Here is an 11946-nt window from a genome sequence, read left to right on the forward strand (position 1 = left end):
TTCGACCGTACTAACTATGTAACTATGTAACATAACATGGGGGGGGGGGGGGGTCTCCTGGCTGTTCACACAGGTGTGTCATTGCTGTACATTGACCATGCATTGCTTCTGTGGTATTGCAAAGGCAAAGACAAATGCTTCCAGCCATCCATTGCACTAATGGATTGGTCATCAGCTGGCTGTCTATGTCCCGCATCAATATAGACCAAAGTACAGAGGGTTAGGCTATGCTATTGTGCACCTACCTGATGCATCAGAAGGTGCGAGGCCCTTGCTAAATTCTGTGCACAGACTTTGAGATCTATGCTTTAGACTGTATCTAAACCTGCTCCAACATGGACTGACATTCTGGCCTACTTTCAGCCGATGCGACTTGTCTGTCGCTGAACAGTCGCTTTTTATGTATTCAGCACCTATGTATAATGTTGTAAAAATGCTCTAGAAGCTAAAGTCGCAGAAATGTCACACATATTTGGCCTGCAACTTTCTGTGCGACAAATTCAGACAGGAAAAATCAGTATAAATCCTTAGAAAATTATCCCCCAGTGTCTCCATCTGCTGGTGGTATTGAATAAGCATTGCTGCACTGATGGGGTATGCATTAGACGAAAAAAAAGAAGAAAAAGAAGAATAATACGCCCAGAAAAGAGGCGAAAAGGAGAAAAACTTAAAAAAACGTGAAAAAAAAGTAAGAGGAAGAGAAGGGAAAAAAAGGTGGAAATGGGTTTAAAAGTGATTTCGGCGGAGAAATATATATATATATATATATATATATATATATATATATATATATATGCGCACACACACACATAGATATAAACGTATTCTCCGTTGAGATATTGCAGCCGCTGCTGTGTCCAGGCCCAGGAGCCTTAGCACTGTGCTGTGATGTCACTCAATACCACTGACATCACTAGGTGTAAACAACATCTCTCCTTTGCTGTGTATGTGACTATGGAGCTGTTTGGTGATGTCGTCTATTACGGCCTTCATAGAAGCAACAGGAGATTGTTGCATCCATCTTGAACCCTCAGAACTACAGTGCTATGATGTCACTCACTTCCACAGGCCTTGCAGAGTGTAAACAACAACAACCCAGCTTTGTTGTGTATGTAACCAAAGGGATTTGTGATGTCACCTAGAACCTTCACAGCAGCGACAGCTTTATGAGGAGCATCAGCACTGCTCTGCCTGAGCAGAACCATCACCGCCATAGGTTGTCAAATAACCCGGATTTAACCCACACAGGTAAGTCCAATGGGGTGCAGGCATGTCCTCTATGCTTACAGCTTCCCGTGGGTGTTGGTTTGATACCGTTTGGGGACAGCCAAGGAGGCATCTGCAGGCAACAAAGGTAGGTGTGTGCTTGTGTGTGTGTTTCCTATGCAGATCCTAAGCCCAGTGTCACATGCAAGTAGGAGGAGTAAGAAGGGTTCCTGGCAAATCCGGGTTATGGATTGCATTTAAAAAGGCCCCGTGGGAGTGCAATGGGCCCCTGTCTTGCTGCTTAGCAATAATGGTATGGGTTTAGGTTCTGCTGTGTGTACTGGTGGTTGACTGCCCCCCAGCCCAGAGTGTGCATGGAAAATTGTCTGGCAGCCTCCCTGACAGCAAGCAGTGATAGTGCCCATGAAGGGGACCTTGTTGGGCCCGCCCCTTTCACGGTTATCGCTTCTCGGCCTTTTGGCTAAGATCAAGTGTAGTATCTGCATTTGGTCTGGTCGGAAGGTGTCTGTGGTACCCCGCTTCTCGGCCTTGGGGGATTGTCTCTCCTTACGGAGGGACTTCACCCCCTTGCTGCTATTGGGGAGCGGGCTTAGTCCACGGACAACGGGTTGCGATCCCCCTGTCTCTGGGACCTTGTGTCTCAGAAGGCATTTTCGGTACGTTGAGCGTTACCTGTAGCTTCGGAAGCACCTAGGGTACCCCCGACCTCTGCCTTGGGTAAGGGTTCCGCTTTTATAGCGGGATTCCGAGCCCCTGCTGCTATTGGGGAAGGGGCTTAGTCCCTGGGTGTGGAAGATGCCGTTCTCCTGGGCTTTCCCCTCTGGGGAAATGTCGATGCGAAATACCATCCGCATAGAGGTGTCGGAGAGCCATCGTCAGTTGAAGAACCTCCGCTTCATTGCGGAGGTGATTCTTCTTGACTACTTCCGCCTCAATAGGGAGGACATCCTGTGTCTAAATGACCAGGAAAGCCGTGGCCTGTATACCGTCACCTTCACGGCCACGGCGTGTTGCGATAACATCTATGCAACCTTGTCTGGTGCGGACCAGAGGGACGATCGACTCGACGGTCTTTCGTTCCAGTTCCTCTATGGTGAGGAACATATACCGTTGGTGGTGGCTATGCACAGCCCTCATGTGACCACGGAGGATATAGCCACTTTTCTTCGGCGATACTGCGAAGAGGTGCGATTCGCAAACAAAATCTTGAACTCCGTGCGGTTCTGGAACGGCAAGAGGAAGTTCTGGGTCAAGCTCCGTAAGGATCCCGGTGGTATTGGGGGTCTTTGCCATCCGCCCCCAAATTTTGCCATCGGGAGAGTTCGGGGCTTCCTGTTCTATCCTCAAATGCCTATGTATTGCCGAAATTGCTTGAGGTTTGGCCACACCCAGGAGACCTGCGGCGCGGAGCGTGTGATTCGCTGCAATAGGTGTGGCCAAGAAGGTCACATAGCCTCAAGATGTAGCCATACGATAAGGTGCAACCTCTGCGGAGAGGAAAATCACGATTTTAATTCCTGTCCCCATAAAGCAAAAACTACGATGGGTGGGTCAAGGCTGGGCCCACCCAAAGAGGGGACAGGACAAAAGACGTCCTTTTTTAAGATGCCCAAACCCCAGATGGCAGGTACTGATGGGTCCAGGCCCAAGACCTCTGGTGCTCCATCGGGGGGCCCACCGGTGGTAGTGCTAGGGGGAGGCCATGGGGATTCCACGAAGCCCGGGCGGGTGATCGAGTTTACTGCCCGGGAAATTGAAAGACGTCGATCGACTTCCTACCTGGCTCAAGAGCCCGCCGAAACTTCTGAAGGGGGCTCACCTGTGGCGGGTGGCAGCCGACGGTCCTCGGTGGGGGCAAAAGTGGACCCAAAATTGCAGCATAAGCCAGGTACTGGCTTGGCCCAGGGTCGCCCTGCTCCGGACGAAGAGGCCCCGGTGAAAGCCCGCCGGAAGGGGAGCCAGGTGGCCAGGTCTGAGCCCGGTCCTGTTACTCCGCCTATACAGGACAGGGCCAAGAAGACAAGTGGCGCCAAACCAGGGTTTGCTGCCCCGCCAGCAGTGGACCCGGTGGGTAAAACTGGCCATCGTCGATCGATGGGGAAGTTGGAGCAACAGTCCTCAGCAACGCTTGCTGGGGAACAAGCGATGAAAACTTCCCAAGGTAGCGGCAAAGGTTCCGGAAAAGAGGCCTCACAGGCCCCTGTGCAGCAGTTCCAGTCGTCAAATGATGAAAGAAGACGCAGATCCATCAGCCGGGGGCCAGAGATTACATCGAGTGAGAGCAACACAGAGGATATGGACAGCAGTGTGACATTTAAAAGACAAAGAGAAGAAGAAGAGGAAGATATTCAAAGGAAAGCGGCGTGCCGTAGTTCGGACGAGAGCGAGCTCAGGGTCGGGGCATCATCGATCTCAAGCTCCGACCCTCAGAACATCAAGGAGCTGATGACCCCGCAGGCGGGGGATGACGGTACGCAGCTTATTATTGACTTTGATTCTCCAAGCACGGACTCTCCATAAACTATGCCTATCCCTGTAAAAATTGCCTCACTCAATGTGAGGTCCTTAAAGAGCCCTGATCGCAGGGCTGCTTTATTTTCTTATCTAGAGACATGTGACTTTGACCTTTGCCTGCTACAAGAATGTGGAATCCCTAGTAAAATGGACTATAAAGACTTAAAAGAAGACTGGAAGCTGGGCCCATCCATATGGTCCGGTGCAAATGACTGTCGTTCTGTGGGGGTTGGGCTGCTCTGCCGAGGCCAGTCCTTTTCTATTCATACAGTAACTGAGATTGTGCCTGGCAGAGCTCTTTTAATTCATCTATATTTTAATGGACTTTTAATTCGTGTTTTAAATGTGTATGCCCCTCCTGATAAACAGGAGCGGGCAGAACTATTTGAAATTTTACCACTGTTTTGTGTTGGGTCTTCCCCCCTGCTGGTGGGAGGTGATTTTAACTGCATACGTGATGGGGAACACCGGCAGGGTGGGGATATTAATCGTAAAGACCGCACTTCTTACCTGCTTAAAAATTTTATTGATGATTTTAATTTGAAAGATTGCTGGAAGGATCTCTTGCCGGAGGACCCAGGCGCCACATGGTCCAATGGAAGAGTGAGCTCCAGAATCGATTTTATTTTTTCCTCTAGAGCTTTTAAACCCCTGAAATGCACGCTCGAGCAGAATATCTTCTCTGATCATAAGCTCCTCTTGGTGGGCCTGGAGCTAGAGGGGGGGCAAAAAGCAAAAAGGGGCCTCTGGAGATTAAACACCACACTCCTAGAGGACCCTGAGATAAAAGAGGAGTTTGTGCGGACCTACCAATGCTGGCAATCACAAAGAAAACCCCACGAGCCTATGCTGCACTGGTGGGAGGGCACCAAATCTAAAATCAGATTTTTTTTTATCAAAGCAGGTAAGAAGAAGGCAAAAATGGAAAAACAGTGGTTTTATGTTCTTAACATGCGTTTAAATGTACTTTTTAAATTGAAAGAAGCTGGTATGGATGTAGAAAATGATATTTTAAACCTTAAAACTGAAATAAAACATGCCATAGAAAAGAAAGGGAAACAAATCATTTTTAACTCACATGTGCAGCACCTGGAGGAGGGCGAGAAATGTTCCCGTTTCTTTTTTAAAAAAGTGATGAATAGGAGGGATATCATCCAAAACCTTGAGGGTGAATCCACTCCAAAAGGCATGTTAGATGCAGTTTTTAACTTCTACCAGCTTCTTTTTAATAAGAAAGATCTTAATCCATCCTTTTTAGAACATGTTCTTAATTCCCTTGATTTTAAGCTAGATGTTTTAGACCAGGAGGTTTTATCCCGTGATCTTAACTTAGATGAACTTTTATTTGTTTTTAAAAGTTTTTCTAGTGGGAAGGCCCCTGGGGAAGATGGTTTACCCATCGAATTTTATTTAGCTTTTTGGGATATTTTAAAGGATGATATGGTTTTATTGTATAAAGAAACTTTTATTGTTAATGAACTTCCCCCTTCCTGGAGGAGGGGGATTGTATCATTACTTTTTAAAAAGGGTGAAAAGGATATGCTAAAAAATTGGCGCCCCATCACACTTTTAAATGTTGATTATAAAGTTTTAGCCAAGTTATTAGCTGTCCGTTTTAAACCTTTTATTCATAAATTAATTCACCCAAATCAGGTTTGTGGGGTACCTGGAAGGTCTATAGCTGAATCCCTAAATATTTTAAGAGATGTTTTATGGTATTTTAAGGATAGAAATCAAACTGTAGCAATTTTATCCTTAGACTTTGAAAAAGCCTTTGATAGGGTCTCCCATGAATACCTGTTTTTAGTTCTTAAAAAGATGGCAGTGCCTGAAACGATTTTAAGCCGAATCATGCTTTTATACCGATCCTGTTTTAGTCAAGTCTCTGTTAATGGCTTTTTAACCAGCGGTGTTCCTCTTTTATCAGGTGTCAAACAGGGCTGCCCCCTGTCCCCACTCCTTTTTATTTGCGCAATCGAACCACTGATGGCCCTCCTCAGAAAAGACCGGGTAGTAAGAGGCGTACCGATACCTGGTGGAGGAGGGACCCATCTAAAGGTGTTGGGGTACATGGATGATGTCACCATACTGTGCCCGGACTCTCCATCCATGAGGGGGGCATTGAGGAACACCAGCTATTTCTGCGAGGTCTCTGGTTTTAAGCTAAACACAGATAAATGTGACTGTTTTTATATTGGCTCCTGGGATTCATCCATCACCCCAGGAGTCACAATGCAACAGGATCAAATTAAAGTTTTAGGTATTGTTTTTAACCAGGTCAATGATGGGAGCCCTAACTGGGATTCAGCTATAGCTAAGATGGAGAAGAAGATTTTAATGTGGAATCTTAGAAACCTTACCATGGAGGGGAAGATTTTAATAATAAAGATGGTTTTACTCCCTATTATGCTATACATTGCCATGGTATTTCCTCCATCTATTTTATACATTAAAAAAGTAACTAGAATTGTTTTTACTTTTTTATGGGGTTCAAAAATGGAGAAATTAAAGCGTGATTTTATGTACAAAAGTAAAGATAATGGCGGGAAAGATGTTCCTAACCTTTTTACTTTCTTTTACATAAAGTATTTCTGTTTCTGTTTTAAAATTATTAAATCCGATGGCATTTTTAGCTGCTTTTTAAGGTACGCTGCGGGCATGGTTTTTAAAAGATGGTTGCGCATCCCTCTGAACGCTCCGGTGCTTCTGTGTCCCCCAAAACATTATGTGGTGTTGGAAAAGACAGTCAGGCTCCTAGGTCTCCAAGATTTGGAGCCTGACATACTGGGGGACCAGAGAAAGGTATCAAAGGTCCTCAGGCGGAGTGAGGTTACCCTGGCAGTGTCCAATTTCACACAGGCAAGATCCAAAAAGGTATGGCGGAACGTGTACGGGAAGTTTCTGGCGAATGTACACAGGGATCTTGCCTGGGCAATCGTCCACCAGTGCCTCCCTACTCGTGAGTTTCAGCACAGGCGAGGACTGGTGGCGAGAGCCAAGTGCCCGAGAGATGGCTGCGGAGTGGACGAAACGGTGCTGCACATATTTTGGAACTGCCCTTTTGCACGGGAGCTTTGGAGGAAGGTAGGCCCACTTTTGAAGTGGGCCTGCGGCCTAAAAGATTTTAATCACGAATGTGTCTTTTACGGTCTTTTTAACTGCCCCAATTTTAAACAGCAGATGATCTGCTGGATGATTATTAATTGTTTTAAAAATGCCATCTGGAAAGTTAGGAACATCTTACTTTTTAAACATGATTTTATTGATGTTAAAAACTGTATAAAGCTGGCCCTGAGTGAGATGTACATCTATTACCTAAGAGACAAGAAACAGTTGGGGGCCAGCGAGGCAGCATCCATGTGGTGTCTGCCTCTATGGAACGAAATAACAGTATAATCAGTTTTTATGACATTTGTATAATGTTTTATCCTGCCATTTTTATTTTTTCTCCTTTTATTACTGGTTTTATTATTTGTATTTTAAAACTTTTGTGAACCTTTTATTATTTTGCATTTTAAATTTTGTATGGTTTCTTATTTATTCAATAAAATTTTGTTGAAACCTTATCTGTTCTTATCAGTTTAATATCTGATACGTCCCCTATCTGGGGACCATATATTAAATGGATTTTTGAGAACGGGGGCCGATTTCGAAGCTTGCTTCCGTCGCCCTATGCATTGACCCGATATGGCAGTATCTTCGGGTACAGTGCACCACCCCCTTACAGGGTTAAAAAGAAAGATTCCTACTTTCATTGCTACCTGCTTGCTGGCTAGCCAGCTAGCCAGCCCTGTGGGCCTTGCTGCTGCTGCAGCCAAAAAACAAAAGGTGGTGCTGCTGCTGCTTCTGCTGCTTCTGCTTGTGTCTGGCCCCTGTTGGAGCGTCCAGGCACAGGACTTCTGCTGCTGCTGACTAAATGGCCTCCTTAATTGGATCATTTGAGTAGCCAGCACACCTGTGCAGGTAGGGCATGACATGATAGGCAGCTGCCTTGATAGCGGGTGGGTGCTGAATGTTCCTAATTGACAAAATAAGATTAATGCTTATGAAGAAATATAAAATCTCATCCCTTCCCCAATATCGCGCCACACCCCTACCCCTTAATTCCCTGGTTGAACGTGATGGACATATGTCTTTTTTCGACCGTACTAACTATGTAACTATGTAACATAACATGGGGGGGGGGGTCTCCTGGCTGTTCACACAGGTGTGTCATTGCTGTACATTGACCATGCATTGCTTCTGTGGTATTGCAAAGGCAAAGACAAATGCTTCCAGCCATCCATTGCACTAATGGATTGGTCATCAGCTGGCTGTCTATGTCCCGCATCAATATAGACCAAAGTACAGAGGGTTAGGCTATGCTATTGTGCACCTACCTGATGCATCAGAAGGTGCGAGGCCCTTGCTAAATTCTGTGCACAGACTTTGAGATCTGTGCTTTAGACTGTATCTAAACCTGCTCCAACATGGACTGACATTCTGGCCTACTTTCAGCCGATGCGACTTGTCTGTCGCTGAACAGTCGCTTTTTATGTATTCAGCACCTATGTATAATGTTGTAAAAATGCTCTAGAAGCTAAAGTCGCAGAAATGTCACACATATTTGGCCTGCAACTTTCTGTGCGACAAATTCAGACAGGAAAAATCAGTATAAATCCTTAGAAAATTATCCCCCAGTGTCTCCATCTGCTGGCGGTATTGAATAAGCATTGCTGCACTGATGGGGTATGCATTAGACGAAAAAAAAGAAGAAAAAGAAGAATAATACGCCCAGAAAAGAGGCGAAAAGGAGAAAAACGTAAAAAAACGTGAAAAAAAAGTAAGAGGAAGAGAAGGGAAAAAAAGGTGGAAATGGGTTTAAAAGTGATTTCGGCGGAGAAATATATATATATATATATATATATATATATATATATATATATATATATATATATGCGCACACACACACATAGATATAAACGTATTCTCCGTTGAGATATTGCAGCCGCTGCTGTGTCCAGGCCCAGGAGCCTTAGCACTGTGCTGTGATGTCACTCAATACCACTGACATCACTAGGTGTAAACAACATCTCTCCTTTGCTGTGTATGTGACTATGGAGCTGTTTGGTGATGTCGTCTTACGGCCTTCATAGAAGCAACAGGAGATTGTTGCATCCATCTTGAACCCTCAGAACTACAGTGCTATGATGTCACTCACTTCCACAGGCCTTGCAGAGTGTAAACAACAACAACCCAGCTTTGTTGTGTATGTAACCAAAGGGATTTGTGATGTCACCTAGAACCTTCACAGCAGCGACAGCTTTATGAGGAGCATCAGCACTGCTCTGCCTGAGCAGAACCATCACCGCCATAGGTTGTCAAATAACCCGGATTTAACCCACACAGGTAAGTCCAATGGGGTGCAGGCATGTCCTCTATGCTTACAGCTTCCCGTGGGTGTTGGTTTGATACCGTTTGGGGACAGCCAAGGAGGCATCTGCAGGCAACAAAGGTAGGTGTGTGCTTGTGTGTGTGTTTCCTATGCAGATCCTAAGCCCAGTGTCACATGCAAGTAGGAGGAGTAAGAAGGGTTCCTGGCAAATCCGGGTTATGGATTGCATTTAAAAAGGCCCCGTGGGAGTGCAATGGGCCCCTGTCTTGCTGCTTAGCAATAATGGTATGGGTTTAGGTTCTGCTGTGTGTACTGGTGGTTGACTGCCCCCCAGCCCAGAGTGTGCATGGAAAATTGTCTGGCAGCCTCCCTGACAGCAAGCAGTGATAGTGCCCATGAAGGGGACCTTGTTGGGCCCGCCCCTTTCACGGTTATCGCTTCTCGGCCTTTTGGCTAAGATCAAGTGTAGTATCTGTTCTTATCAGTTTAATATCTGATACGTCCCCTATCTGGGGACCATATATTAAATGGATTTTTGAGAACGGGGGCCGATTTCGAAGCTTGCTTCCGTCGCCCTATGCATTGACCCGATATGGCAGTATCTTCGGGTACAGTGCACCACCCCCTTACAGGGTTAAAAAGAAAGATTCCTACTTTCATTGCTACCTGCTTGCTGGCTAGCCAGCTAGCCAGCCCTGTGGGCCTTGCTGCTGCTGCAGCCAAAAAACAAAAGGTGGTGCTGCTGCTGCTTCTTCTGCTGCTTCTGCTTCTGCTTGTGTCTGGCCCCTGTTGGAGCGTCCAGGCACAGGACTTCTGCTGCTGCTGACTAAATGGCCTCCTTAATTGGATCATTTGAGTAGCCAGCACACCTGTGCAGGTAGGGCATGACATGATAGGCAGCTGCCTTGATAGCGGGTGGGTGCTGAATGTTCCTAATTGACAAAATAAGATTAATGCTTATGAAGAAATATAAAATCTCATCCCTTCCCCAATATCGCGCCACACCCCTACCCCTTAATTCCCTGGTTGAACGTGATGGACATATGTCTTTTTTCGACCGTACTAACTATGTAACTATGTAACATAACATGGGGGGGGGGTCTCCTGGCTGTTCACACAGGTGTGTCATTGCTGTACATTGACCATGCATTGCTTCTGTGGTATTGCAAAGGCAAAGACAAATGCTTCCAGCCATCCATTGCACTAATGGATTGGTCATCAGCTGGCTGTCTATGTCCCGCATCAATATAGACCAAAGTACAGAGGGTTAGGCTATGCTATTGTGCACCTACCTGATGCATCAGAAGGTGCGAGGCCCTTGCTAAATTCTGTGCACAGACTTTGAGATCTATGCTTTAGACTGTATCTAAACCTGCTCCAACATGGACTGACATTCTGGCCTACTTTCAGCCGATGCGACTTGTCTGTCGCTGAACAGTCGCTTTTTATGTATTCAGCACCTATGTATAATGTTGTAAAAATGCTCTAGAAGCTAAAGTCGCAGAAATGTCACACATATTTGGCCTGCAACTTTCTGTGCGACAAATTCAGACAGGAAAAATCAGTATAAATCCTTAGAAAATTATCCCCCAGTGTCTCCATCTGCTGGCGGTATTGAATAAGCATTGCTGCACTGATGGGGTATGCATTAGACGAAAAAAAAGAAGAAAAAGAAGAATAATACGCCCAGAAAAGAGGCGAAAAGGAGAAAAACGTAAAAAAACGTGAAAAAAAAGTAAGAGGAAGAGAAGGGAAAAAAAGGTGGAAATGGGTTTAAAAGTGATTTCGGCGGAGAAATATATATATATATATATATATATATATATATATATATATATATATATGCGCACACACACACATAGATATAAACGTATTCTCCGTTGAGATATTGCAGCCGCTGCTGTGTCCAGGCCCAGGAGCCTTAGCACTGTGCTGTGATGTCACTCAATACCACTGACATCACTAGGTGTAAACAACATCTCTCCTTTGCTGTGTATGTGACTATGGAGCTGTTTGGTGATGTCGTCTATTACGGCCTTCATAGAAGCAACAGGAGATTGTTGCATCCATCTTGAACCCTCAGAACTACAGTGCTATGATGTCACTCACTTCCACAGGCCTTGCAGAGTGTAAACAACAACAACCCAGCTTTGTTGTGTATGTAACCAAAGGGATTTGTGATGTCACCTAGAACCTTCACAGCAGCGACAGCTTTATGAGGAGCATCAGCACTGCTCTGCCTGAGCAGAACCATCACCGCCATAGGTTGTCAAATAACCCGGATTTAACCCACACAGGTAAGTCCAATGGGGTGCAGGCATGTCCTCTATGCTTACAGCTTCCCGTGGGTGTTGGTTTGATACCGTTTGGGGACAGCCAAGGAGGCATCTGCAGGCAACAAAGGTAGGTGTGTGCTTGTGTGTGTGTCCTATGCAGATCCTAAGCCCAGTGTCACATGCAAGTAGGAGGAGTAAGAAGGGTTCCTGGCAAATCCGGGTTATGGATTGCATTTAAAAAGGCCCCGTGGGAGTGCAATGGGCCCCTGTCTTGCTGCTTAGCAATAATGGTATGGGTTTAGGTTCTGCTGTGTGTACTGGTGGTTGACTGCCCCCCAGCCCAGAGTGTGCATGGAAAATTGTCTGGCAGCCTCCCTGACAGCAAGCAGTGATAGTGCCCATGAAGGGGACCTTGTTGGGCCCGCCCCTTTCACGGTTATCGCTTCTCGGCCTTTTGGCTAAGATCAAGTGTAGTATCTGTTCTTATCAGTTTAATATCTGATACGTCCCCTATCTGGGGACCATATATTAAATGGATTTTTGAGAACGGGGGCC

The 11946-nt window shown here is 45.8% G+C and overlaps 2 non-coding genes and 2 pseudogenes across 2 annotated transcripts; all 4 read left to right on the forward strand.

The window, feature by feature from the left end:
- Positions 1 to 1667: 1667 nt before the first annotated feature.
- LOC130312336 (U2 spliceosomal RNA) lies at positions 1668 to 1885 on the forward strand (annotated as a pseudogene).
- Positions 1886 to 7274: 5389 nt separating this feature from the next.
- On the forward strand, positions 7275 to 7460 carry LOC130312335 (U2 spliceosomal RNA). Its single transcript, XR_008860466.1, has one exon. It is a non-coding gene; the product is annotated as a U2 spliceosomal RNA (small nuclear RNA).
- Positions 7461 to 9548: 2088 nt separating this feature from the next.
- On the forward strand, positions 9549 to 9739 carry LOC130312330 (U2 spliceosomal RNA). The gene has a single exon (XR_008860463.1). It is a non-coding gene; the product is annotated as a U2 spliceosomal RNA (small nuclear RNA).
- A 2090-nt stretch (positions 9740 to 11829) lies between these two features.
- LOC130312333 (U2 spliceosomal RNA) lies at positions 11830 to 11946 on the forward strand (annotated as a pseudogene; the record flags this gene model as incomplete).

This window comes from Hyla sarda, unplaced genomic scaffold, assembly GCF_029499605.1.
Source record: "Hyla sarda isolate aHylSar1 unplaced genomic scaffold, aHylSar1.hap1 scaffold_1713, whole genome shotgun sequence".
Taxonomy (NCBI): Eukaryota; Metazoa; Chordata; class Amphibia; order Anura; family Hylidae; genus Hyla; species Hyla sarda.